This window comes from Mesocricetus auratus, unplaced genomic scaffold, assembly GCF_017639785.1.
Source record: "Mesocricetus auratus isolate SY011 unplaced genomic scaffold, BCM_Maur_2.0 Super-Scaffold_100019, whole genome shotgun sequence".
Classification (NCBI taxonomy): Eukaryota; Metazoa; Chordata; class Mammalia; order Rodentia; family Cricetidae; genus Mesocricetus; species Mesocricetus auratus.
The window spans coordinates 25,584,837-25,612,118 of record NW_024429200.1 but is presented as its reverse complement, the minus strand read 5'-3'; the positions used below and the strand labels follow the sequence as shown (position 1 = coordinate 25,612,118).

The following is a 27,282-nucleotide window of genomic DNA, read 5'->3' as shown; positions in this document are numbered from 1 at the left end:
ATTTGGTAACTGTGAGACTTAGCCAATGTTTTTTTTTTCCTTTATGGTTTTTGAAGTTATAAGAAATGATTGGAATGTCCTGCAGCTTGTTTGGGCTCTAAAATTCCACAATAATTCTGAGGCTAATTTAATGTTAGAGATATCAACAAGCAAAGGCCTTTTATGTCAGACACTTCATATTTGAATCAATGTAGCAAGAAGTAACTTTCAGTGATTCGGTATTTAACTCACTCTTTTAGAGAGGGGCTACCTAAGAAAAACATGGGTCCCACAAACTTAAATCATATTAAATTGTCATCTGTTTGACTCTAAGCTGGTCAGATAAACAATTTGTATGATGTATAATATAGTTCTAGTCAGGGTTTTTTCAATATAAATAAGCAATTTCGTTGTCTTTACATTTGTTTTTATTTTCAGGGACAAATTTTGAGTTCTTTAGAAATGCCACACAGTACAAACACTGAGCATTTGAGTGTTGTGTGAAAAGAAGTGCCGATGTTTTATAGAGGCTTTTGGTTGAAATTCAGATAGTTGGTGTGCTTCTTGAAACATTATTTTGGCTGAAATCTGTCTTGCTACAGAATGTCCTTCGCCCATAAAGTCCATCCCTGAGAAACCAATATTTGTCATTCTAAAGTACCACAAGTAGGTACTGACTGCTTTCCATTCATTTTTCACACATAGCCAACCTCATACTAAAGACAAGCTGTGTTTTATCCATCACAGAAGATGCACTAAGAAAGAAAACAGTCTTGATTTGCATGAGGGAATTTTCATTCCATTCACTGGAGACATACTCAGTCCCTGGAGTCCCCTAAGTTCTTCTCAGCTGCCTACTAGAAGCAAAGGGTTACTGCTGGTGGGTGAGGGTAGGGGAACCCTACAGACCCACAAATAATTGAAAATGCTTTCTCTGGAGCCTAGGAGATTTGGACCATTTGCTTTGTGGAAAGAGAACCTGGGCAAAAAGTATGAAGCTACAAATATGTCAAGTAACTTCAGAGTGTAAGCTGTATATTTTTAAAAAGATGGATAGCCTAGGTTGTTGTTGTTGCTATTATTATTATTATTATTATTATTATTATTTTATGTTGGGAAAGCTCATTACGATTTATTTTAGGTCCTAAATTTTGTAGTCCCGGAGCTTAACGACAGATGGTGGTGTAACTCCACCAATTTCACAACACTCTGCATTTTGACTTTGTATCAGATTATCCTTGGTCAGACTTCCAAGGAGCAAGAATTTTCTCTTTCCCCTCTCTGTGACTAAGAGGAGAGTGGAACCACAAACCATTTAAAAAGAAAGTCTTTATTTGCTCAAGTTCACACAACTATACCATGTGAAAAACAGGCCTTTTTGATACTTACTTGTCTTTTTGCCTGTGTAGAAAAAAAAAAACAAATTCCCCCTGTATTTAAAGATTGCTGTTAGAGCCTTTTGAATGAATAACACAACTTTAAAGATGATATCTCTGGAGGGGAAAACGTGATTTTTAATTGTTCAGTTCTCCATTTTCCAGCTTTCAGTTTTATGTAGTCAAAGTTACACCGCTAAAACGGCAGGGAAGAAGAAAGGGGGGGAAAGTAGCTCATGTTTAACGCAAAGTTGGGGAAGGAAAAAAAAGCCTAATTGTGTGAATGGCTATATTTTTATAACAAGTAACTTAAGATCAAGCGACTCACTCAGATGAAAGATCAATGTTAAACGACCACTTCTAAAGCGTTATCCGCACACGCTGACTGTTTTCTTCATGCTGGCTTCAGTTAGTCACATTCGGAGTGGTTTATTTTGTGCAAGATACTCTGATAGACACCACTTCAAACGAATTTATTTTTCTCTAGCACCCTAATAGAGCAGTCTTTCAGATTTTGTTGATTTGCGGTTTCGTCGTAAAATAAACTTCAAATCAAATAAATTTTCGCGAGAGAGGTTCGAGGTCCACTTGGTGAAAACGCTCATTCACCCAGTAACCCTGATCAACTTTTCCTTGAAGCATGTTGAATGACTTTCACAGACCCAAGTGTGACTAGAAGCTGGTTGGCGACTTAAGGGTCATAATTTGACTTACCCTCTCTCCCAGGCACTCAGCTTTTGGTTGAAAGACTGCAGCGATTCTGCAAGCCGACGGGTGACTGGTGCAAAAGAAAACTATTCGTTCGAGGTTTGCCCTTTTGGCATTTCCCTGGGCTGCGGAAACCCGGTTTTCCTATTATGATACTGCAACTTTTTTTTGGAGTCTGCTCGCACTGCGCGCTAAACCCCGACAGGCTCCAGCAGCCAGCCTAGGTGAACAAAGACAGCAGTGTTCAGAGCCATGTCAGGGGCGGGGGTGGTGGGCGAGTTAAAGGAATTGCAAATAAATATATTTTATGACCACCCATCAACAAACTACGTGCCACCGTGGCAGCCCCTGGTAGCCAGGCTGGGACTGCCGAGGGGCCGAGGGAGGGGGAGCTCCAAGAGAGAAGACTGGAGCAGAGGAGTTAGGGGCGAGCCCGGGGCCTGAACTTTCACCTCTCTAACCCGGGCCCAGCCCATTGGCTGTGGTCCAGGGTCCCAGGAGAGCAGCAATTCCAAGCAAGACCGCTTTCTCCTCTCCTTGGGTGTCCTTCCATCGGGAATGGCTGGTGGCAGAGGGCACTGCCGCAGGCAAACTAAATATCGTGCTGAGAAGAAAAGCAGGGGCACAGGGGGACTGTGGTCCTAGGTCTCTAAGATTGCTTAGTGATGCCTGGGAAGAGTAAGCAGTTAGTTCTAGCTGGGCTGCATAGACACCCTTTGGCAGCTCTATCAGCTTGCTGTTGGGACTCCCAGGAAAGCCAAGTCAGAGGATGCACATTTCGCCAAAATGTGTCTTTGTGTATGAAAGAGGGAAAGACTAACTCCCTTGTCCCTCCCACTCCCCACTCGTAATCCCGAGAAAGTAACCACGTCTTTAGGAGTTTGAATGTAAGTTCTAAGGTCCCAGACTCCTCTGTAGTACTTTTCCTCTACACTTTCTCTGGACACCTTGCAAGAATGGCAAGTAACTGTAGGCGGGGAAGGAGGGACAGCTGTAGGGGTGGGGGGCTCTGTAGAGCTTCTGAGGGTTCAGTTACTTTTATTCACCAGGCCAAGAGAAAGGTTCGGCCTCAGGGTTTCAAGGATTTCCACGTTGATTATCTACTCTTCTCTTTCTCTAATTTCATGTTAATTCACAGTCCACTTTATTTAAATTTGCCGGAGAAGCACACAGATGCATAACCCCCCACCTTTTAGAAGGCAGGGTAGGGCCTTTCTATCGTTCCCTAATGACCACGAGGGCTGTTTACTCTCTACATTTCCACCCGTAAGATTCGGACTCTGTCCTGAGTCTGCATTTCTCAAGGGACTGTCCTGAGCACGCAGGATAGCCTGTCTTTAAAAAGGCTCCCAGAAAGCTCTGCAGTCCAAAGGGGAGGCTCACCAGCGTTCCTTCTGCTCCCAATTCAGGCCGACTTGCCAAGACCAGCCCTGTGGCTTATTGACAAAAGTTGGTTTCACTAGCAAACCTGGTAGTGTGTTTACACATGTGGGTGCCAGGGCCGCTGCTTCCTCTCCTGGAAAGCTAGCTGCAGGTTCAGATGGGAAGAATTTGTGTGTGTGTGTGTGTGTGTGTGTGTGTGTGTGTGTGTGCTGTATGAGAGAGAGAGAGAGAGAGAGAGAGAGAGAGAGAGAGAGAGAGAGAGAGAGAGAGAGAGAGAGAGAGAGAGAGGGCGCACTCCTGTGCTCTGTCCCTTAAATAAAGGGCATGTTGGTCTTTGAAGAAAGGGAAGACTCAAAGACACAAGTTGGTGTTGATCATCGCCACCCCATTTCACCATCCTCTCTCATAAAGGTGCTGTGTGATAGTTAGCCGCTCTTTCTCCCAGGAGAATAGCTAGGAGGAAGCCAGGTCTCCCACTCCTTGTCGCCCGGTGCAAAGCCTCCCAATCCCCCTCCCCGCCCCCTGCCCCGTCCCTGCCCCTGCCGGGGCTTCTTGGCTATAGCTCTTCCTTGGAAAGTTTCTGTGCCTCTCGGGAAGCTATGGGACTGATTCGGCAGGCTCCCGCGCTTGTGCGCATTGAAGGCGGGCCTCTAAGGGTTGCCAGGGGTGGGGTGGGGGGCAGCGGTCAGGGAGAGGCTGGCGAGAGTCCTAGGGAAGGGACTGCCCTCCCAGAGCAAAGGTGGAGGGGAGCTTCGTAGGAACCCCCACCCAGATGCAAGTCACGCGCCCCCATCTTGGCCTGCCTTGATCCCCTCCAGCCTTTTCTCTGTGGTCTCTCCCTCGGTACTGGTCAGGGCAGCTAGCTGGGTCGTGCCAAGGGCTTAGGAGGAGGGTCCTGGTGACCGAAACACGCCTGAGCACCCCCCCACAGCCGGGCCACTGCTTTGAAGTGCGCTGCGAGCCGGCTCGGGCAGCAATTCCTTCCTTCCTTTCATTCTTGTTATTTTGTTTTCTCTGGTCATTGATCGAGTCAGTCCCCAAAGCCTCAGACTTTAAAAATCACAGCTCCGTGGTGCCATTTTTTTTCAAGCCCCGCCCCGGTGACCTGGGTTGCGCCACTGTGAGGAAACCCCAGTATTCCTGGCCCCCAAGTGTGACAGGAGCCACGACAATGAAGCGGGGAAGGTTCGGCCTCTCCATCCAGGCCGCAGAGGCGCACGCTGGAGAGAGAAAGGCCAATCAGCGTGGCTGTGCTCGCGCGGGCTCCCTCCGTGACACTCAGTGCTCTAACTACCTGCCACCAAGTGCTTCGGATCCCTTCGAGGCTTTCTGCACTTCACGTGGAATCCCCTGTTTCATTTGCCAGCAGCTCCGTCTGCTGAGAGGACGTACTTTAGGGACTGCCAAGAAGCAGCAGACACAACTCGGCTGTGCCAATACAGCATACGGTTTTGTTCTCGCCTCCCTCCCCACCCCCATCCCCGCCTCGCCGTCTGGGGCGCCGGGAGGAGGCGGAGCAGGAGGTGGGGAGAAGGGTGGGGGTGGGGGGGGGATCGGCGCAGAACAAACAAGTTCTCCGGCGAGTTGTTTACATAGCAGGTGGACCTGACGTCATCCAGGAGGCTCCACCGCAAAGCCCAGCAAGAAGTATTCTGGCCCGCGCTCCCCCCTCACCCTACCCACCCCTGGGAGACGTTGGTGGGGAGGGGCAGGAGGAGACTGGTGGAGGAGTTCAAACCACTTTTAAAAAAATCAACAACAACAACAACAACAACAACAAAACAGCCCCAACTCCGCAAAGTTAGACAAAACAAGTGGCCCAACAGTACTTGAGAGACTTCCAAGGTGTCCCTTCCCCCAGCCCGCCCCTCGGAGGAGAGGCGGCTCCGCGCGCACTGTGTGTACAGTTTGCATTGCCAACAACACGCGCGCGCGCCCGGGTGCGCGCGCCCGCCGGTGCACGCACGCACACACACACACACACATACACACGCGAGCACACACACACTCGCACACACACACACACACACACACACATACACACGCACACATAGATCCGGGTTGGGGGAGCTGCAGCGCGAGACAGCGCGAGCCTCCGAGAAAGCGCGAGACACGCCGGCGCGTGCAGCTCCCCGGACACCGCTTCGTCCGGGCCGGAGCCCGGCGCCACCCGCGTTTGGCCCGCTAGCGCCCGCGTCGGGCATTTATGTGGTGGCCGTGTCCTCCAGCCGCAGCTTCCTCGGGTCCCCCCATCCCTGGCGTCCCCCCCAACTCGCGGCCGCGGGTGCCGGGACTCGAGCGTGGGTGTGTTATTCGGGGGCTCCTGCCTGGGCGCGCAGCGTGTGCCACCTCACGGGACTCTGCCCACGGGGTCTCTGGTCGCGGTAAGTTTCTTCGCCCTCACTCTGACGCTCAGCACTCCACCCTGTCCCGACCACAGCCACGCGCGACCGACCGGACTGCGACTTTTTCCTCCACGCTGCTCGCGTAGCGGCAGCAAAGTTTCTCCCCAGCGCCCGCCGTTCGGGGCTGCGGGACCACGGTGACATGTGTCAGGTTTCGACATGGGGTCGGGGTCGTCTGGGACCCAGGCTGGCCACTTGTTGTTTCTTCGCATTTCGCTTTGTGCTGGGGGAAAAGGAGTGTGCGGAGACACACGATTTCTCTGTGGCCTCCCGGGTGATTTATTTATTTAGTTGGATAGTTTTGAATATGCAGAATGTTGTCTCTTCCAGAGAGACTAAGGCTGGAGGAAAAGATGTGTCGAAACACCAGATGTGTTTGTTTACTCTTTTATATATATATAAAAAATGTTTGTTGTCTTTTTCTCTTCCTTCCCACTCTCCCTAGGGAGGAGAAACAGCAGTAAAACATGCGGTGGTTAGAAGCGCACACTTTATTGATCAGACTGCTGACCTTTATTTACTCTAGCGGGCAAGTGCATGCTACTTGGGTCTTAGGCGCTTCTGCGTTCATCTCAGAAGTACTTATCCAGGAACCTGAGAGGCGTCTAGGGGACACTCCTTTTCTCTCTAGTTAAGAAACTCCTGGCTCCTAGTGATGCCTGAGATAACCAGACATTTCTCCAGCTACTCCTGATCCTGCTCTCCTACTTGTCCGCGAGCCAGCCAGGCCGGCTTCCCTAGGGATCTGTTCTGGTTTTACTTTTATTCCACTTTGGAAAGTGCTCCTTGCTCCTTGTGTGGGTGTCATCGAGGAGGGCTCGTGGGAGGGGCACAGTCACCTTTATGAGAAAGGAAGGGCTTCTCCCCAGCCTTTTTTCTTTTAACCCTTGACTCCTGGGTGACTGGGACCAGTACAGAGCTAAGGAAAAGCCACTCCAGCCCCGCCTGTCCCCTCCAGCTCATGGAGACACAAGTGGGTCTGTGGGAGCTGACCGGATCCACCAGGTGGTCACAGGCACAGTGAGCAAGTCTCTGCTTACCCCCAGGGGCCAGATGAACTCCGAAGTCCCATCTTAAAGTGGCCCCAGGCCTCTGTAGTTCTTGGAGGAAATATTGCCCTCCTGCCCCCAGACCCTAAGAATCATAGGTAAGTTTCTCAGGGCCAGAAGAGAAAAAGGGTCATGCTTTTATTATTAGAAGAAACTTCAAGACGAAGATGTGAGCAGGTTTGTGTCCTTTGAAAGTGAAATCAATGCGCATTTTTGCAGAAGGTTTAGTACAGAGGCCCCGAACTTGCCAGGATTTGGGAAGCTCCTAACAATCAGGAATCCCCCAAGGAACTGGAGCCATCTGTGTATTTGTTTAATCAGCTCTTTAAGCAACAGATTTAAACCACTTAGTGGACAGCTGCTATCTGCGAGACGTGTCCCTCCCCGACCGTTCCTCTCACCACATGTTGAAACCCACTCAGTTCCTTGATCCTGAGGCTCATTCCTAGAGTGCTACTTGCTTCCAGGTGGGCAGGCACTGGCAAAGTGAGGTGCCTGAAGTGGCCTGGGGGAGTGCTCAGAAGGGCCAGGAGGGAGGAATGAAGGATGCTAAAGACTCATGGGAGTGTGTGAGGTTTGAGTCTTTGCAGTCAAAGATTCAGTGCCACTTGGCTAGTTATCTCCCAACAAATCCACCAGCAACTTGGAAGGAGAGTTACTTAGTAGCAGGTAAGCCCGGAGGGAGAAAGTGATGCTTTGGTGTCAAGTAGCTGAACTGGACATTTTCCAACTGGAAGTATTTGGAGAGATTTGCTGTAGAAAACAGGTTTGCCTGGAAGGCACATCTTTACCTGGCCTCCTAACTCCCAGCAGTTTGCTTAGGCAGCAGTGAAGTGAAGAGTGTATAGAAATGGCAGGCCTGCGTTTGAGACAGACACTCAAGTGAAGATGGGCTTTCAGATAGCTTAAGTCTGCAGTGTGCCATACCTCGGGAAATGTTTTTATATTGTGAAGAGGCCTGTTTATCTTTTCTGTCACTATGAGTTATGAGTGCGGATATTCTCAGTGTACTGGAATTTTTAAATGTGGTGTTTGTTTAATGCTGTTAAACACAATTTACAATTTTGATTTATTTGTATCTCCATTAATAGAGTGCACATAGTTGTCTGCACTGTGATCATTAGGGCCCTCGTATTTCATGTCTGCGATAGAGTTTTGTTCCCCTTCCTCATACCTTCTTCCTTGTATCCCTCCTTCCATCTCTCTGTTACTTGGATGGCTGGTGTTCAGTACCTGCTCAACTCAACACTTCCTTTAAGAGAGCTATGGGAGCATAACTGTTAGCAAAAATTAAATGAAAGAAAACTTAATTATAATAGAATTGCTAGTTTTTAAGGCTAGGAGAAACCTGTTGATATCTCCCTCTGGGTAGCTGTTTGAGGCACACAGTCTAAAAGAATCTTTATGCTTAAAAGATACCTTTTAAGCATAAAAAGTAGAATTTCTTAAGGAATTATTTGTGACATTTGGCCTAAACATGAATACAGTGAATATAATTTAGACATAGATGTCTAAAACGTGGTCACTACAATTCATCACATATTACAATAAGCCATGTAGCTAAAAGGAACTTGCATGTGATCATGACGACTGCACAATTTATCAGTGTTCCAGCATTGCCTTCTGTTTTCAGATATTGTTGTCATAGAAGTTATAATTTTTTTGTGTGTGAAAGGAAACCTTAAGCTACTTGAGAAAGGGGTGTACTGAAGAATCCAAGATTGGTGCTTCCTTTCTCTACACTGGCAACAGTGCAGCAGTCTTATTTTGAGGAAACTTTGTGATTTTCTAGGAACTTTAAGTAAGAAGGAACGCCTCAGAATTAGTAGGTGAAGAGAGTACAGCAGAGAACAGGAACATATATGTGCACATAACCAATAATGAGAGGTTAGATTCCCTTTAAGTTTCAGGCACACAAAACAACTCTTTGTGCATGTTTCTCAGATTCTGTTTTGTAGGCAGCATATTTAATATGTGAAGACAAGCAGCTGGTTTGGTTCACATCCTCACAGAATATGGAATGGTCAGAGCCAAACAATTTACCAGATATTTTGATGGCAAGAGAAGATGGGAAGAATGCAGAAACTAATTCCATAAAAGAAATAATATTTGATATATTTTAAGAGTTAAAGTTAGCTCTGGTCAATGCTTTTGTTTCTTTAAATGTTGATAATCTCACGTTGAGCTGGCTATTAGTTCTAATACAAACAGACAATTGAATCAAGGAAATAGACATGTAATTTTTACCTTTCTATATGAAACCTAAGAAAGGTCCCTGGCTACAAAGAAGAAAATGTGATCTAGGACTTGGATCATGAATAAGTTTTCTTGGCAGTTTCAGCAATTAGAACAAAAATAAAAAGTAAAAATCATAGTTGAATCGAGACATGATAACAATCCTTTCCAATTTCTTATCACTAATCTTTGTCATACTCAAACTATCTTATTGTCTTTGTGGTAATTTATTGTACTTGTCTGTGTGGGAACCAACATCTTTTAAGTAGTGCCCCCAAATGAGACTCAATGATTGTAATAGTAGTATAGATGTTTGAAAGCAATCTTATGTGGTCCTTCATTTAAAGGGTTCCAAAACCCTCAACAAATCCAAGTCATAGTGATTGTATTCTAAGGGCTTCTGTAAACATTCACATGGTTAAACTTTAAAGAAATGTATTCTCTTGTTCATGGTTTGCAGACAGTTCAAAGCTGATTCAGATTCTACACACCAATGTTAGTTGTTCTTTTTAGAAGAAATAAACATTTTCTAAGTGCAGCTCTTTATCTCTTAGATAGTCTTAGACTAAAGTTATGTTACTTCTGCAGTCTTTACCAGGGAATATAATTTACTTTTGAATTATTTTGCTATCTATAGATTTCTCCATGAGGTTTATCAGGTTCTCTTTTATTGCTTTCTTATAGTTTTGTTCTAAACTATCAGCTGCTTTGTTTGTTAGAACTTCAAAGTGGGCCTTTAACTTTTTTGTTTGTTTTATCTTCCATCTTAATTAAGCATTGCTGGGAGGGTTGTCTAAAAACCTGCTTAGTTTTCTTTTACAGCCTAACATTGGTTAAATGAAAATTCATTATTGCTGATGTCTATGATACTCATATTGTCTGAGTTTCTTTCCGTGTATCTAATTTTGCTTGATAAAATAAATGGTTACTGCCACTTGCATATGTCCTTGTCTTATTACCTCTGATTTATTTGTTTATGTATTTCTTTCTGGTGCCCTTGTCTTCGTCCATCTTTTACCCAATATTTTGCTGACTAAACAAACACAAAAATAACTAGTTATGGTGAAATATAAAGCAATATTTTGACTCAGTGTCCAGTGATAAGAAGAGAGACACTAGAGAAGATTTACATCTGCTGTTGCAATATCACTAATATTAAACAAACAGTCTGATTCTGGTGATATAATTTCTTGGTTGTGTATGTTAAAGCTATTTTGCTAAGTGGTATCTTGGGTATTTTGATGTGTCCTCCAATGTAGTATTATTATATATTGGCTTTAATAATTTTAGTAAAATGTCTTGCTTTCCAGTTGATTGATCTGGAATTTCTGTTCATGCAGTGATTTTGGCCTAGCAGCCAACGTCTACATTATCTGTTCTGTTAAACAGAGAATGGTATATTCTTTGCTCTGTTTTTGAATCCATTCTATATACGAGTGATTTACAGCTAATGATTGAAATTTTCATTTCTTTTTTTCAGCTGTGAACTTTGTTTGCTCTCTTTTACTTGGCATGCATGTGTTCACTTTTCCAACTTACCACTTGCAACTAGAAGTCTAAAATAATTTCAGTTCATATAAATCTATCTACAGTTTTATTTTGAAAGCATTTTCCCCATAAGCCCACCTCTGCTGGCCCTGGTTAACCTTTTGATTTCCATAATTTGTGAAGTATGAATTCTTGAATTCAACTTTCCAATCAGTTCTGCTTGGCTCTCTTCCTCCTATGATTCACCAAGGATATCTACAACATCCCTTCCCTTTATATTGATAGCTGTGTCACTTGGAGCTGACATCTTCATCCCTTTCTGCTCTGGCAAATTATTTTCATTAGCAAGAGTGAATAAGATTTAATGTTGAAAAAGCACATCACTGTGAAGCAAATGAATTCCCAAGGGGTTTTAAAGCTCTCAGAATTTTTAGTTTATTAATGTCCCTCAATTCCCTTCAATTTCTGCTTTGGAAGACTTAAAATATATTTTGTGGAAGATAATGTTGATTTAAAATTTATTTAAGTTTTTAACAGTTGCTTTTAAAGATTTTCCCAGAATGTCAAAAAGATTCTACCAATGTAATGTCATTTTGAAAAACAGGTTAAGGAACTTTCTCCAAACAACAACAACAACAAAATTCCAACTAGAAAGAACATAAAAGATGTTTCTTTTTTCTTGTGTCCATTTATGTCTTTTTCTTTAGATCTAGACTTCAGTGTTTACTGGATGGTATTTTCTGTGAATACCTTTGAACTGTTTCAGTATTTGTCTCTGATGACAGCCATCAGTTTGCAACTTTTCCTCAACCTTAAGGAAAAAGTAACTTTGCATCTTAGTGTGTAACTCAGGAGGAAGGAAACAAGTCAATGGGAAGTGCCCTATAGAAAAAGCATGAAGTTCGTTTCAGCCTGAGAGTGAGGGGAAATTTACAGTCCACTACCCAAATACCTTAGAACCTTACCAACTGGAGATTGTCATAAAATCATATTTTCAAAAAGGAGCCTTAGCATCTTTAAAAATTACTCTTCACTGTCACTCACACCAAATTTTGGGTTGTTTCTGTCTATGTGCAGGTGTTAACTTTTCAATTCCTTCCCTCTACTGCTTGGGTCCAGCCTGCCTTTAGTTTAGTTAATTGTCAGCTAATTCACTACACAAGCTGAAGCTCCGAAATTGGTCAGGTGCACCATTAAATATTATTGTCACTAGTTTTGGATCGCCACACCCCACATCGTTCTCTGTGGGAACAGTACTCCTTTGGTATTTGCCCTTGTTAAGTTACTCTTCTATTCATCTTCTGACATCCCATTAGGCCCCTCAGGAAGAAAAAGACCTCACGCAAGATATTGCTGTTTTCTTATTCCAGTGTACTCTGACCTTATTATTATTGCTCAAAATAGGCATGTTTCTACTTATTCTCTATCTGGAATGTCTTTGCTAACTTCTGCTCCCTGCTCAATGTGTGCATACTACAGATATTCTTGACTGGTTTCATAAAGCACATCCTCACTGACTATACTCCATTATCTTAACTGCATGTTATTTTTCTGCATAGCACTATAATCTACCAGAATCTATAAGAGTTCCTCCAGTACAATGTATATTAAATGACGATATACATCCAGTGTGTTGTATTTTCCATGATGGCATACAACCAGTGTGCTGTATAATCAACAATGAAATACATCTAGTGTGTTGTACATTTGGTGATGATGTGCATCCAGCATGCTGTATTTTCTATGATCGTGATAGTGATATATATTCAGTAATAATGTAATTCCAGTGTGGTGTGTTTTTCATACATCCTGTGTGTGTGTGTGTGTGTGTGTGTGTGTGTGTTCATAATGATATATATCCAGTGTGGTGCATATTCTATGATGATACACCTCACCTCCATTGTGGTACACATTCAATGATGATGTAGCTCCAGCGTGATTTACATTTCATGATGGTAGGCATACCATGTAATTCATGATCCATAGACCTGTAGGTTTTGCTGTTGTTTAATTGTGCTTACCACAGTGGTTTATATTGGGTAGGAACTCCATAAACCAATGTTAAATGAAGAATGAGTAGTTTACAGGAGGCTCAAGATATTACTTTCAACTGTATCATGTCTCAACTTGCTTAAATGCTATTGCAATATATTTTATCTTAATTTTTTTCCTATAGCATTTAAATGACATATCACATTGGAAAAACTGTTTGCTATTGTATTGGCAAAGTCATGGCTCTTTTCTCAGTTGGAAACATATGATCACCACTTTCCTATAGTCCCCAGAGATAGCCCTTGCTGGCCTGGAACTTTCTATGTAGACCAAGCTGACTTTGAAGTTATGGAACTTCTCCTGCCTCTCTTTTCTTTATTTTTCTTTAGTCTTGAGAACAATATTCCATTTTACTGTCAAATCTTGTGTGCAGGTGTTTTTGGTTTTAGGCAGAAACTCTAAATAGGTGAGTGTTTCAACATAATGCTTTTTAACACACATTAACCTGGCATATTTTGCATTATATCTGAAGTATAGTATCATTATTGACTATGCATGCTTCTAATGGCTATCGTGTTGACATAATGTGAGTAACCCAGGTATTTCTGGAACTTATGCAGAGATATGTGGAGAGAAATCTGGAAACTCAAGATTGTATCTATATGGAAAGAATCTTGCATCTTTGTTATGGGAAGCATCATAAATTTACAAATTCCTCTATCTGTCTATGTATCCATACACACATATTTCTGCCCCTCACAGAACACATTGGAGATTTATACTTTGATGGAAAGTCCATGTTTCCAAATGTAAAACCTCACACAGTTTGTTGAAATCGCCCATGGCTACTGAAGCATAAATAAGAGATCCAGAGGTCAGTGTTATGCCACCCAGCTCTTTTCTTGTAACTGCAAAGCACTGCAGATCTCCCTCAGTTCTGGTCTCACATCTAACCTTTCATCCACTTGCTAAGAAATTTGATTCTATATTGCAGATATCTTGAACATGAGAAAAATTCTCTAATATTTTCTACAGTTACGGAGGGAGAAACAGGACTCTACCCAAACTGCCTTGTCTTAGTTTTCTCTGTCCTTCTTCCCTTATTAGCTAGCTCCCTTGCTCGATAATGCTTGTGAAGCTCTGAAACAAGGCAGCACAGGGAATAACTCATATTTGCTTAATTTCCCCCATCAAAACCTGTTACTCCTCCTAGCTTGAGCTCCTCTTTCCCTGCCTCTTAGACACTCAGTGTCTTCCGTGGCTCCATCTGATTATTCTATTTGGGAGTATACTTTGTTGTTGTTGGAAGCAAGAAACACTGCATTCGAGGATTTTTTGATGATAATTTTGCATATCAGAATGAGAATGATGATGGAAAGTTTTGAAAAATAGCTGAATTGCTATCCCAGATAGGAAAACTAGCCAGCTTGATTACTATGCAGAACCCCATGTTAAGAACCCTGAGGCCCGCCTTTTAGTTTGACAGCTAACTCTATCCTATTATTGTTGTGTGATTTTTAGAAGATTCTTCCTCCAAAAATAAAAAAAGATACTGGATTAGTTTTCAGATTACTTCCAACTAAAACATATGGAATCAAATTTGAAGCTACAAAATATTCTTCACTTACGAACCCATAAATCTGTACATAAAAATGAAAGAAAAAAGATATGTCTGAAAATAGAAGCAATGTCAACAATAATTATCATCACTTTGCTTCTATTGTATATCAGAAAACAAAATGATTCAGTTATAACAATTCACTTAAAATTAAAGGTTTGTTTTCAAGTTGTTTTATACTGTAAGGTATCTTTGGATCTCTTCTTTTCAGACAGGAAACAGCCTCCTGTGATTTAGCTAGGGTGCTGAAACAAGGGGGAATGGGTGAGGAACTGACCATACTAGAATCAAGAAACACACTCGACCACCTGGAATTCTCTTCTCTGAAGGTCGGAGAACCCACATTGCATAAATGTTAATTTACTCACAATTTTGCCCTGGTACTCTGTTGAGTCATATATTCAGCTGTGGATAGTACCAATAGAGAAATAACAGGACATGTATTTGATAAACGTTGTCTTTTTATTATTAGTTTAAAATTAAAGGGACTGGTCAGATTTCTCAGGGGTAAGGATACTTTTATCTCACCATGATTATCTGAGTTCTATCTGTAAGACTCACATGGTAGAATCCAAAAAGTTGTATTCTAGCCTCTGCTTGCACTTGGGGGCATACAGCACACATATACCCAACACTTGGTGCTGACTAGTTTTTGTTAATTTGACACAAACCTAAATATAGCTGTGAAGGGACTATACTTTGTAATTGGCCCCAGATCTGCCTTTAGGCATGTCTGTGGAGCATTTTTAAAAATACCTAACTGATGAAGCAGGGTCAAACCATGGTGGGTGGTTCCGTATCTGGACATATGTGGTCAGACCATAGAAGAAATGTTTAAGAAAGCCAGAAGGAGCAATCCAGAATGCAGCATTCTTTCTTGGTCTTAGCTTCAGTTCCTCCCACCAGGTTCCTACTGTGGCTTTCCTTGATGATGGACTGTGTGACCTGTAACTCAAATAAACCTGCTCTCTAGTTGCTTTTAGTCAGGGTATTTATCACAGCAAGAGAAAACAAACTAAAACAGAAACTGGTGCCAGATAATGAACTGTTAATGTGATGGATATGAGGGAGGATTGTAGAAGCATTTGGAAGTTTGGGCTGGATTGTCCTTGAGTGCTGAGAGCTTGAGGCCTTGTAGCTTGGAAGGTAAGAATGCTGAGAGAAGCATGGATGGTGTAGGCCTGACTTACAAAGTCTCGGAGGGAAGCAAAGACTCTTTGAGGGCTCTGTGTGTGATGTTTTCTATTCAACTAGTCAAAAATTAAACCTGCCCTCCTCTGTGACCATAGATGAGGGCCAGCTAGTGCTAAAGAGTGAACTTTGATTAATAAGACACTAGCATGATCAAGGTGAAATCTTCCTGGAGTTATACCACCACCGCCTGGGTTAGCACATAGAAACTGTGGTTTATAGGCTCCCAAACTGTATCTAAAGCTGAAAGCAGAACTTGACAGTGTTGAAGAATCTGCTGTGTGGTACTGGTTTTGGAGTCACGATGGATGGCAGTTAAGGCTGGACACTGTCCAGGAAGAGCCATTCTTGAAGGTACAGCCTCAGTTGTAGTGTAGTTGTAGTCCCAAAAATTATTGGAGATTCCAGCACTGGGATGACTGCCAAGGTCCGGAGTGTAGTTAGCATGAGCAGACCAAACAAGATGTACGTCTATCGACAGTGGAAAAGCCAGGCACTTTGGAGTCTAAAACTAAGTTAGACACTGACATGCAAGATTTGGAACTACTTGTGGGATTTTTTTGCTCAAGTGTGATTGTTTTTGTGCATCTGTTTTTCTTTTTGGAGCAAGAAAGTTTTAACTTGTTTTGGTTTGTATAGGAACCCACAGTGAAATGACTTTGCAATTTTTCCCCACTTGTTTTTATTTAAATTTCAATTTTTAACGAGACATTGAACTTTCAAAGTGTTGGAGTTTGTTAAGGACTGAGCTTTTAAAATGTTGGGTTGTATTAATAGTATGATATTGACAGGCATCCTGGCACAAACGAGAATGGGATGGTCATGGTTTTACAATGATCTGTTTGTGTGTCGAAATTAGCAAAGGATGGATTGTATTGTGTACTCTTTGTCAATTTGATGCAAACTTAGACTTGACTGGGAAGAGAGAATCTCAGCCGAGGAACTGCCTCCATCAGATTCGTCTGTGGGCATGTCCAGGGGAGGGGCAGCATTTTCTTTCTTGCTATAATTTTGCGCTTGCTCACTTGATTGACATAGGAAAGACCAGTTCACTGTGGATGCTTCCATCTATTGACAGATAAGCCTAGAATGTACAGCAAATGTAGCCGAGAAAGCAAGGGAGGAATAAGTCGATAAACAAGCTTCCACAGTCTTCTTCAGTGTCTGCCTTGAATTCCCCCCAGGATAACCTGCAATCCACTGAACACAAGCTAAACTTGTGTAAGAAGAGGTCAGGTTAATTTGAGAAAATGACATTGTGTTGACCTGTAGGCAAGGCAGTAAGATGAACTACAGAAGGATTGCTTTTCTCAACATTGCTTGGCTCACAGTGATCTGGAATTATTACATGGGTTTACTACATCAGAAGTTTTTTTCCCAAGTCTCTGGAAATCTTTGTCTTCTTTGCTGGAGTATTCCCATATGTTTTTGACATCACAACAGTTGTCTGCATATTGTTTTTCACCCTGAAACTTTGCCTGTGGGATGGATATCCTCATCTCAAATGCACATATTAGAAAAAGGGTAGAGCCTCTCGTTTCAGGGCCTTTCTCTGTAACAATCAGAATACTAGACAAAGTCAACAACATAACAGAACACATACAAAAAGTTCTTGCTTTTCAGGAGAGTGGGCATGAAACTGTTAAGACTTTAGAAGCACATAAACCGGCAGTTATTTATATTTCAAACAACTTTTCCTTGTCACAGAAAATGTAATTATGTGATTAAAAATAAAATTATTTGAGAGTCTGATACCCTTTTCAATTAAAATAGTGGTGAAGTTTAACTAATTTCTCTTTAAATTTTAGGTATATGGGTGTTTTGCCTTCATAAATATTTTTGCATCACCTGTGTGTCTGGTGGGACAAATCCCAGAAGAGGGCGTTGGATCCCCTTGAGCTGGAGTTACAGACGGTGGCAAGCCTCCATGTGGGTATTAGGAAAAACATCTGACTTCTCTGGCAGAGCAGCTATACTTTTAACTGCTGAGCTATCTCCCCAGTCTCTACCATGAGCATATTTTCAGTCTATACATACAAAAAATATGACATCAAAAATACAGAACTCATGGACAAGGAAATTAATGTTAATTTGTTATCACAAAAATTTCCTTTCTTTTTTAACATTCCTTTTTTAAATTATTTTTTGAGACAGGTTTCTCTGTATAAATTTGTAGACCAGGCTGGCTTTGAACTCACAGAAATCCGCCTGCCTCTGCCTCCTGAGTGTTTGGACTAAAGGTGTGAGCCACCACCTGGCTAAGAATTACATTTCTTATAGAAAGGTATTTTAAAAATTCTACTTGTACAAGTCATGAAACAGTGCAAATGTAATTGATTATTTACAAAATGAAAAGTTGTTGTCCATTTCAAATTTCATTTTAAGGTAAGATATTTGTTTCTGTATTTCAGAGCCTTGTGTTTTTCTCAGGAGATAATCGCTCTTAATAGGTTTTGTTAATGATATTCCACCTTAAACATCAATATTTCATTATTGTTTCAAGATCCTTTACCTTCTCCATTTCTTAGTCAAAGATAGTTTTGGCACATAGCAAACTTTATTCCATCTTCAGTGTGATTCTTTGTGTTTCGACGAGTACAGAGATGCGTCTTTTTGTCACCACAACTGAAGTACAGAGTGGCTTCATTGCCTTCACCCCATTTCTTCCATGTACGTTTTAGTGGTCCTCCCTCTTTCCTGGTCCCTGGTGATCACTGATCTGTTTTCAATGCCATGATTTTTCTTTTCTAGTAGGGTATGTAGCTTTTGGAATCAGGGCTTTTTGCTTAGTGCAGCGTGTCTGAGGTGCATCTATGTGGATATATCATTCTTGCCATTGCCAGAATCTACTTGCATTTTTCATTTATAATTGATTAGGGTTTTGAATTCACCCAGGTCATATATATATATATATATGACCAAGAAAATGCTAACATACATATATATGAACAATATATATATAAACATATATATGAACAAAATGTTTCCTGTTTAACAATGTCTATTAACTTAGAGTTTTGCCAAGTTCTTCCCAGTCCTAGTCTCTTGCTCTCATTTAAAAAAGTTTTCCTTGTTCCTATGTGTGTTTATTTTTTATACCTTTACAGTCCTTGGCATCTTTTGTTTGATTGAAATAGATGAGGTCTATTCATGTAATTATTTCTTCCAAAAGAAAGAGGTTCATTATCAGCTATTTAATAATATTCAATTGTTTATTCATCTCTCAATCAGTGGGCATATTTCATTTCAACTACATGTGCACTCATGGAAAGATTAGTAAGAAGAATACAAGAATCCTGGAGTAGAAAGGGATCTTTGAAATAATAAAATTAAATTAATTCTCTAATCCCTATTCCAAGCCTAATAGAAATGAAGCTTGGAGATTTTTATCAGAAAAAGTCTGTCAAATTGTCTATGGGCAGCAATATATACAAAGAGGGAATTCCCAGAGATGCTTTTAAGAACAATTGTGAGTTTTAAGGGGATAAGTTGAAATGTAAATGAACCCGGCAAGCCAAGATCAAAATGGACAGGGATAGTGTGGCATGTGCCTGGTGTGTGCTACGTCTGTGGGAGAAGTAGAGTAATAGCTTCTGAATGCAAAGAAGGAAATAGCCTGATGTAGGCTTTCAAGCACTTACAGACAAATCTATGCTGTCATAATGTCCAAACCTCTGTGATGGTTTGGTTCCTGTAAAGTTCTTCCTTACCTTGGATAGAATCATTTGCAATCAATCAATTAACCCTTGCTTTGTCTTTGTGCCTTCAATTAATGCAGCTTATCTGATAATATAACCTTTTGTACATCTGGGGTTGTATGCAGTAAGCATGGTCTGCCCAATATTTGTTAACAAACTAATTCCTTTTGTTAACATTCCTGTCATTTATTTTATATAAATTCAGTTAATATAGAATGTGAATAATTTGCTTTACTTTGTGATTTGTATCTTGGTAAAGTTTGTGACTCTTTAAATCAGTTTTACATGCTGTCAAGTGTTCAAAGTAATTCTGATTATTTCTTCTGTGTCAGACATTGTTCCGCCAATAGCCACTCTTAATTTATTATATATTTCATTCAATCATTTTTTAAAACACTGGCCAGAAAGTACTTAAGAATAAAGCCTGTGGTTCTGACTGATGTTGCGCACTTGGGGAGTTTCTTCACAGAGTTGAAATTCCAATTTAGGAACACGAATGATGATGAGCGATGATGAGCAATCGTGGTCATTGTTCCAGGAGGCGCATCCTTTATATTCCTAGGCTTCCTGTTACAATAGCCATGAGCAATAAATATACATGGAAAGAGGCAAAGAACATCTGCTTGCAAAATATGCAGAAATAGGAGAGACGGAGGAAAGTCTCCCAGATGTTGAGAATATTGCAAGAGTTAAAGTGTAAAGGGCCTAAGTCCAAGTTGACCAGGAGAGAATGTCCCCATATTTCCTTGGCTCTGATACTCTGTAGTTAAGGCATCTTTCTTATCCACACACTTAGTAACAATAGTAGTAACAGCAGTAAGTTTGGGCACAGTTTATTTTTAACAAATTTATGCCAAATTGGTTTCATTCATTCATTCACTCATTCATTCTCTCATTCACTCACCCATCCATCCATCCATCCATCCATCCATCCATCCATCCATTCAACTCCAAAACCATCTATGTAGTTGCTTGTTTTAGAATTTTGTTGAGGATAGTGCTCATCTCACTGATCTTTATTTTCTAGGATCAAGAAAAAATCCCCAATAAAACAAAACAAAACAAAAAAAAAACAAGTTTGTTCCCTACATGTAGTGTGTCTGTTCTATCATATGTAATTTTGAGATATTTAGCTGTGGTCTTGGGATAACACTTACAGGCTTTCTAACAAATGTCTTGAAACTTTGATCCTGTGGTTCTATACACTTGCATTTGAAGTGATATCTCTTCTTGACCTTTACTTTCTTATTAATTACACCTGAGACTTTATTCTATCCTCATATTATTTCTAGCTTAAAAGGTTAAAACTATCCATGTTTCAAGAGGTTTCTTTTTGTTACCTGATGATAGTCAACATTATCACAAAATATAAGCCTTAGTTCTTCCTTAATATTTTCCCATGCCTGAATAGATAATGATAGCCCATGGAAAAGTTTTTGTGGTTTTTCCAGTCCATTCAGAGCATGTATTACAACCTTGAGTCATGTTTCTATGCTATTTCTTGCCATATGAGTCACTTCTGAGGTTGAGTACTCCCAAAGAAAGCCTAATCTTGTTATGTATTTTCGAATTTTTTTCTTAACTGGTTTCTTTTTAGTGCTAAATGATCATAACTTTCTTTTTAATAACTCATGATTTTAATACATGAAATGGCAAAGCTACTCTTGATTTTAATGTTTTATACCAAGTTACGGTATGTATTAGGGGTCAGCATAATGCCTGTGTGAATGGCTAGATATAAGTGGTATAGATAATATGAACCTTCTACTTCTGCTGAAATTATTTATTGTAGTAAATATAAGTAGATATGAATGAAATTGAAATGTGTTGTGTGTGGTTGTGTCCCAGTAAGTTTTATTTATGGATATTTTAATTTTAATATTATTAAACTTTATATTTCATAAAATGTGGAAGCTCCTTATTTTTTTATTCAACTGTGTAAAATTCATCCTTACCCTTACAGACTATTCAAAATCATGTAGTGACCCAACTTAACACATGGACCATATTTTGCTCAAGATGCCCAAATATACTTATGCAGTCAATATACTCTATTTCTAAAACCCTCAATACATTTCAATTTATTTGCTTGAAATTAAAAGCTTAAAATAGTCATGGACATCTAAGAATTCTGTCATAAGCTCTTTAACAAAATAGTAGTTTCTTTTGCACTGCAGTTAAGTCTGAAGTGTGTAGTTTCTACATATTCTTTAGAGAGAAGTTGTCAACTAGTCACTAGTCTTAGATGACCAGTTTTAGGCATAATTAATATCACAGTCCACATTGTGATAATAACATACAACTTGCTGAGTTTTAGACAATGGATCAAGAGGATGGTATTACCATTCTGTCAGAGGTTGGGGCATGCCAAAATGTCAGGAGCATCATCAGGTGTGTAGAAGTGTTAGAAACTACCACACCAGGTCCCATAAAATGCTCATATACTCAAATGCAAGTCAGGACTTATGTAGGCTAAGACACAGAGAATGCATGTGAAGAATGTGATTAGGCTGAGCCGTCTGAAAGCTGGTCTCTGCAGGACAGCCACTTGGTTACATTTGCAACTAGGCCTTTAGGTAAGAAGGCTTTCCTCTTGTGTTTATGCAGAGTGGCTTTTGTTTCATTGTTTATGTCTCCTGGCATTTCTATATGCTTTATGATGTATAATTGGTTCTAATATATGATGAATGCTTTGGAGGCCATGCACTCAAGCTAGAGGTGATGGGGGGGGGATGAGAAGACAGGTGGTAGGAGCAGAAGGTGATTTCCCTTCGTGTTCTTTCTTCAGTAGCATTTTGCTAAATGTGGGTGATGGAATACTTCCTCCTCTTCCTCTCCCTTTCCTCTTCCTTCTGTTGTTACCTCCCCACCCCCAATATTCCACATATACATCACTTTAACAAGGAGTCTTCACATAGAAACAGTATTTCTTATATTCTTTTATAAGGACAATTAAGGTTAACATTATTTTTTAATTCTTAAACACACACACACTTATATATTTATTATGAAACATTTTAAATAAATAAATTTCACTTTTGGCTTCCAACCAGCTGCTTATTCATTCCCACTGTTCTACTCTTAGAAATTCATTTTGAATTTCTTTGTTCTATTTCCTTGTATGTGAACTCCATTCTTTGCTGTATTAAGGCTTAGAACACAATGTAATCATGTAATATTGCAATTCCTTGTGAAATAACTTAGGCCAGAGATGTATGAACTTTATTATTTTTGAATATTGAAATTTTGATTCATTGACCTAGGTGATTGTCATTGTGTGGAACGAAATTTGTTTTATGACATGATTTTTTTTATCAAAATTTTAGTCAGAATGGGCTCTCAAAAGAGATTTCAAATAAAGCATTTAGGGAAAAAATCAGGCTACTCTGCTTTAGAATTAAGAAAACAAGAAATGAAATATTTATGAGTGAGGGATTGGCTGTATGAGAAAATACAGACAAGGCTGTGGTTTCATTACATTACTTACAGTATTTGTGTGACCTAGAAAAGACCTAATGCAGTCAGGTGCGAGGGCTGCTGAGCTAGCTAATGAAATATGATGCCCCTCCTCTTTCTCTCTGTCTTTCTCTTTTGTCTTTCTCGTTCTCTTTCTTTTTTTGCTTTTTGGAAATGTTACTAGAAGTTAAGAAAACACAACTACTTGTTGCAGAAGGTAATTCAGATTTAAGAAAAACTGAACTGGGAACTATTGATTCACACATTTTGCTCATAGCCCTTATTCTACAAGTAGTTACACTGTTCCTATCTCTGTTGTAATCATAGTTCCTACCAAGAACACTTAATAACATTAAGTAGTTCTTAACTGATCTACATTTTAATATACAGTAGTAAACATTCAAGTAAATTTGATGTGTTTTCTGATATGACCATTGTACCCTAATGCCGAACACCTGTCCTGGCTAGTTTTGAGTCAACTTGACACAAGCTAAAGTCACCTTTGAGAAGAGAACCCCAATTAAGAAAATGCCTCCACATGGGCAGGGAAATGAGGTGCACCTTTCTATGCCCGAGGCATGGGAGAAGAGCTGGCCCTGGGGTCCTAAGAGCATGAGACCTCCCCTGCCCCTCACCAGAGGCTGCATGGAGAAAGCAGGTCCTGCACCTAGTGTGGGCAACACACTAGAGCCTGTCCTGTTGCCGGAAGTGTGGGTGAGTCAACCCCAAATTTGTGAGCATGGGAGAGATGTCCCCACCACTTTTCTGTCATTCAGTAGTGTGCAAGGGGAAGAGATCGCCCCCTTTACCTCTTACCCCTGGCTGCCTGAGACAGACAAGGAAGCTTACCCCCCCTCCCCCGCCCCTTCCAGCTGTAACACTCTGGAAAGCTCTCCCTGCTCCTTGCTTTTGCAACGCAATAGAGATATCCCTGTTGACCTAAGCTCAGGTGAGCTGGTCTTGAGTGTATAAGAGTGGCTATTCCTTCCTGAGTCTGTCAACGGGTGGTAAGATCTAGAGAAAGATTCCCTCTCTTCTACCTGTGGTGGGCAAGGGAGCTGACTTCCTCCTGCAGCACTCAGGAAAGCAGGTCCTAATCTGCGAAGCATAGTAGTGCTGACCTTATTGACCGACCTTATTGACTGGAGTTCAGGTGAACTGTCCCCAAGGATGTGAGCTTGGAAGATCTGAACCCACGGCCTCTCTGCCATATGGTGGTGTGGGCAGAGAACAGATGCCCCCTGCCCCCATTGCCTGTGGTAGGTGGGAGAGGTGGGTCTGCCTCTCGACACCTGCAGCACTCAGGAGAGTGACCCCTACACCCCACATGGGCAAAACAGTAGAGCTGGTCCTGAATGTATAGGTATGGGAGAGCAACCCTGAGGGCTTGAAAGCAGAACTGGTCCCCACCCCTTGCTCATTGCTGTAAGGGATAATGCTGGAGAGCTCATCCTGGTAGTGAAGACAGAACAGTCAGCAACTACCTAGGCCCAGAACCAGGGCTGTGAGTTGGCCCACTCCAACATCCATCCCATCCATGACTTTCTGGAGCACAGGGTACAACGGAATATTCAAAGGGAGTCCCAGGGAGAGCCCAGCATTGGTAGTGTAGCTGAAACCAGAGACTTTGAACCAGACCAATGACTCTTTGCAATGAACACTCACATGTAAAGACATGAATAAAAGGGTTTACTACATGACTCACTATATCACACTACAGCTTAGCTTCCAGGATGAAATTTTTATTTTTTCTCTTAAATTTTAGTTTATTTTATTTTGCAAGGGCAGAGGGCAAATACAAAGGGAAAGGAGATAAAAGGGATCTGATGCATGATGTGAACGACACAAAAATAAATAAAAAGAATGTTAAAAAAAAAGAAATACCTTCATAGTGTCAAGTTGTAGGCAAAGCCTGTAGGATATTTTCTTAATGAATGATTGATGGAGGAGGGAGCAACCCACTGTGGGTTGTGCCATCCTGGCCTGGTGGTCCTGGCTCTAAAGGAAATCAGGCTGAGCAAGTCAGTAAGCAGCATCCTTCACTGCCTCTGTATCACCTCTTGCCTCAAGGTCCCTGCACTGTTTGAGTTCCTGTCAAGACTTCATTTGATGATGGACTAAGATGTGGAGGTGTAAACCAAATAAACCCTTTTCTCCCTAAGTTGTTTTTTTGGGTTATGGTGTTTCATTATGGCAATAGAAGCTTGAACTAAAACAACACCTAAGCAAATTATGTCAAATCGAGATAAGTATACGATTAACTGTAGGGATCAATCATCTTTTGTTGCTAGGGTATAAAAATATTTATCCAACCAAAAATTCTAAGACAGTTGAACAGGCTATGTTTTTAAATTCCTAAACATGATGCCATTGAGAAAATGTCTTGGCTACAATGTAAGTAAGTCAAAAATTTCACTGTGATATTTTTGCTGTTCACAAGAATAATTTGGGGGAAGTGGTAAATGGGTGATTACCATGTCTGGTCTGTATTCTCTGCTTTTGAGATTCGGTTCGACTGAGTAGAACAGAAACAAACAACTTAGTGGACAGAGAACAAGTTATGTAAAGAAAGGGATGTATATTACTAGAGTTCTTTAATGAGGACAGAGTCAGAAAGAGACATGAGAGAGACTGAGACGAAGCTAGTGTTGCCATTAGTGTGTTTAAGGGTGGGATGTTGGACTATGCATGTTTCTGTGGAATACTCCCCCAGAATCCAAGTCAAATGTTTTTTTTTAAGATCTTTGTGTCCATGATTCTTATTGTATGCATTATCATAGTGGTTTACTTAAAAGTATATAAAAAGAGAGTGAAAATCTGGGATTTTTTCTGAGGATTTCAACATGTATTTTGAAAAACAATCGAAATTTTAAAAGCTTTCTCATTTTGTTTCTTTGTACCAGCAAGCTGTGTAGAATGGGGAATTCAATCTTTTCTGCACTAGAAAGTACTACTAGAAATATCACTAACTTATGATTCAAAATTGATAGAAAATTATGTTCCAATGTTAGGGTTTAAATTTAATTTACTTCTTTGAATTTTAAGTGTAAGAGCTGTAAACACCTGGTTAAGTCATTACTTTCAGAACAGCCAGTCCAACAAATCAATCAAAGGATATGTATGAAAACAAAAGTGATTCTGTGAACCCCTTCATTGCTAAATTCCATTACCCACTTTGAGCTCTCAAATGATCTCACTGTGAACATTTGACTAGAAATAATAGCGTTCATATCTGCAAGCCTTTTACAGATTAAATGATTTTTATATTTCTACTTGGATTGTTGTATTAATTCTATAGGAAATTATACTATATGCTTTTTGAAAACAAGGAAATAAATTGGTTCCCCACTGTTTATATGCTTAGCAACCCCCAGACCAAGTGTTCCTTCTTTCCTTAGTTCATGCTGTTTCTTCTGCATATACCACGCTGCTCCTCATGAACTGGACATCTGAGTTTCTGAATGACTTGTGATGTCTGCCTGGATGTCTTCTATTACTTCCCCTGTCTTTGCAGCACAGTGAAAGCCTGGCTGAGTTACTTGTTAATAGAGATGTGGACCTGAGAATACTGAGAGCCTGTAATAAGACAGATGGGGAATACATCCCAGGCTTAGCCATATCCTGGCCATCCTACTGTGGACATGATATTTAATTTCTGACTCTAAAATATAAATACTTAAAGTCTATAAAGTATATATGAAAAAATACTGTAGACCTTTCCTTCACATTAAAAATTAGTGTGTGTCATGATCCTACCCAGTAGCTGCCCCAATTCACTTGTAACTATGCATTTAAAATTCCCCTTTCAGCCTCCCCACCTTTCCTGTAAGATTGTTTTGATTTCCTATTTTTAAAAATAAATTTTCCTTTGTTGTGTGTATTTTTCATCTTACAAACCAGAGTGCTGGACTTATGAGGCAACTCTTTTATGTTAAAGAGGTTTCCTCATGACCCTGGCAGTGATGAGCAACTGGAAACAAGGGAAAAGGAGTTACCAGAAGCTGGGGTATCAAGTTCCTTGCTTTCTGTCCCCGTTGGTCAAGCAGTTCACAACTGCTCCAGGAATATTCTTTGGAGGACAATATGATTTCATGGATATGCTCAGAAGTCGAATATTATCTCTGCCTGAACCAATATATTCTTAGAAACTGGAAACATGAAACTTAAAAATTAATTTTGTGTTGTGTTTGTGGTATTTGCAAGTGATATTACAATTGTTTATTCATGAAGTTCTCTGAAGCTATTAGATATGGCAAAACTAAATGTTGCCCTATTTCACTTTATGATCACCTCACTTTTGTAGCATTTTCTTTTAAGGGTCTATCAAAAGCCTTCAACCTTGATTTGCTTTTAAATACAATCATTTTAAAGTAATCAATTAATCATTGGAAAATGAAGTATTTTTGGAAAAATATTTTCTGTAACACAATTAAATAATAAATTAAAGATTCTTCTCTTCTGAATATTGTTTTGACTTCAGTTAGTATTTTCCTTGCATTCCATTAGTGGGTTTAGATAGCATGATTTCATGCCATTTATGTCTACGGTAATTCTTTGGCTGCTGTTTTAAATTCTGTTCTGTTCTGTTCTGAAAAAAATCTTCCTAGTCTTGTAGCTAAGGTGGAAATCGACTCTTGACTATGTTTTGTGTTAGGAAAGCCATTTTTTTTTTAAATTCTGAAATGAAGCAATTTTCTACTTTCA

The 27,282-nt window shown here is 40.6% G+C and overlaps 1 protein-coding gene across 2 annotated transcripts in view; it reads left to right on the top strand.

The window, feature by feature from the left end:
* The first annotated feature begins 5,430 nt into the window (after positions 1–5,430).
* Positions 5,431–27,282, top strand: part of Foxp2 (forkhead box P2) — a 517,858-nt gene continuing 496,006 nt past the window's right edge. For both annotated transcript variants that reach the window (XM_021233497.2, XM_040728635.1), the window contains exon 1: positions 5,431–5,830. The gene's annotated coding sequence lies outside the window, so the exon portion shown is untranslated. The remainder of the gene's footprint in view (positions 5,831–27,282) is intronic.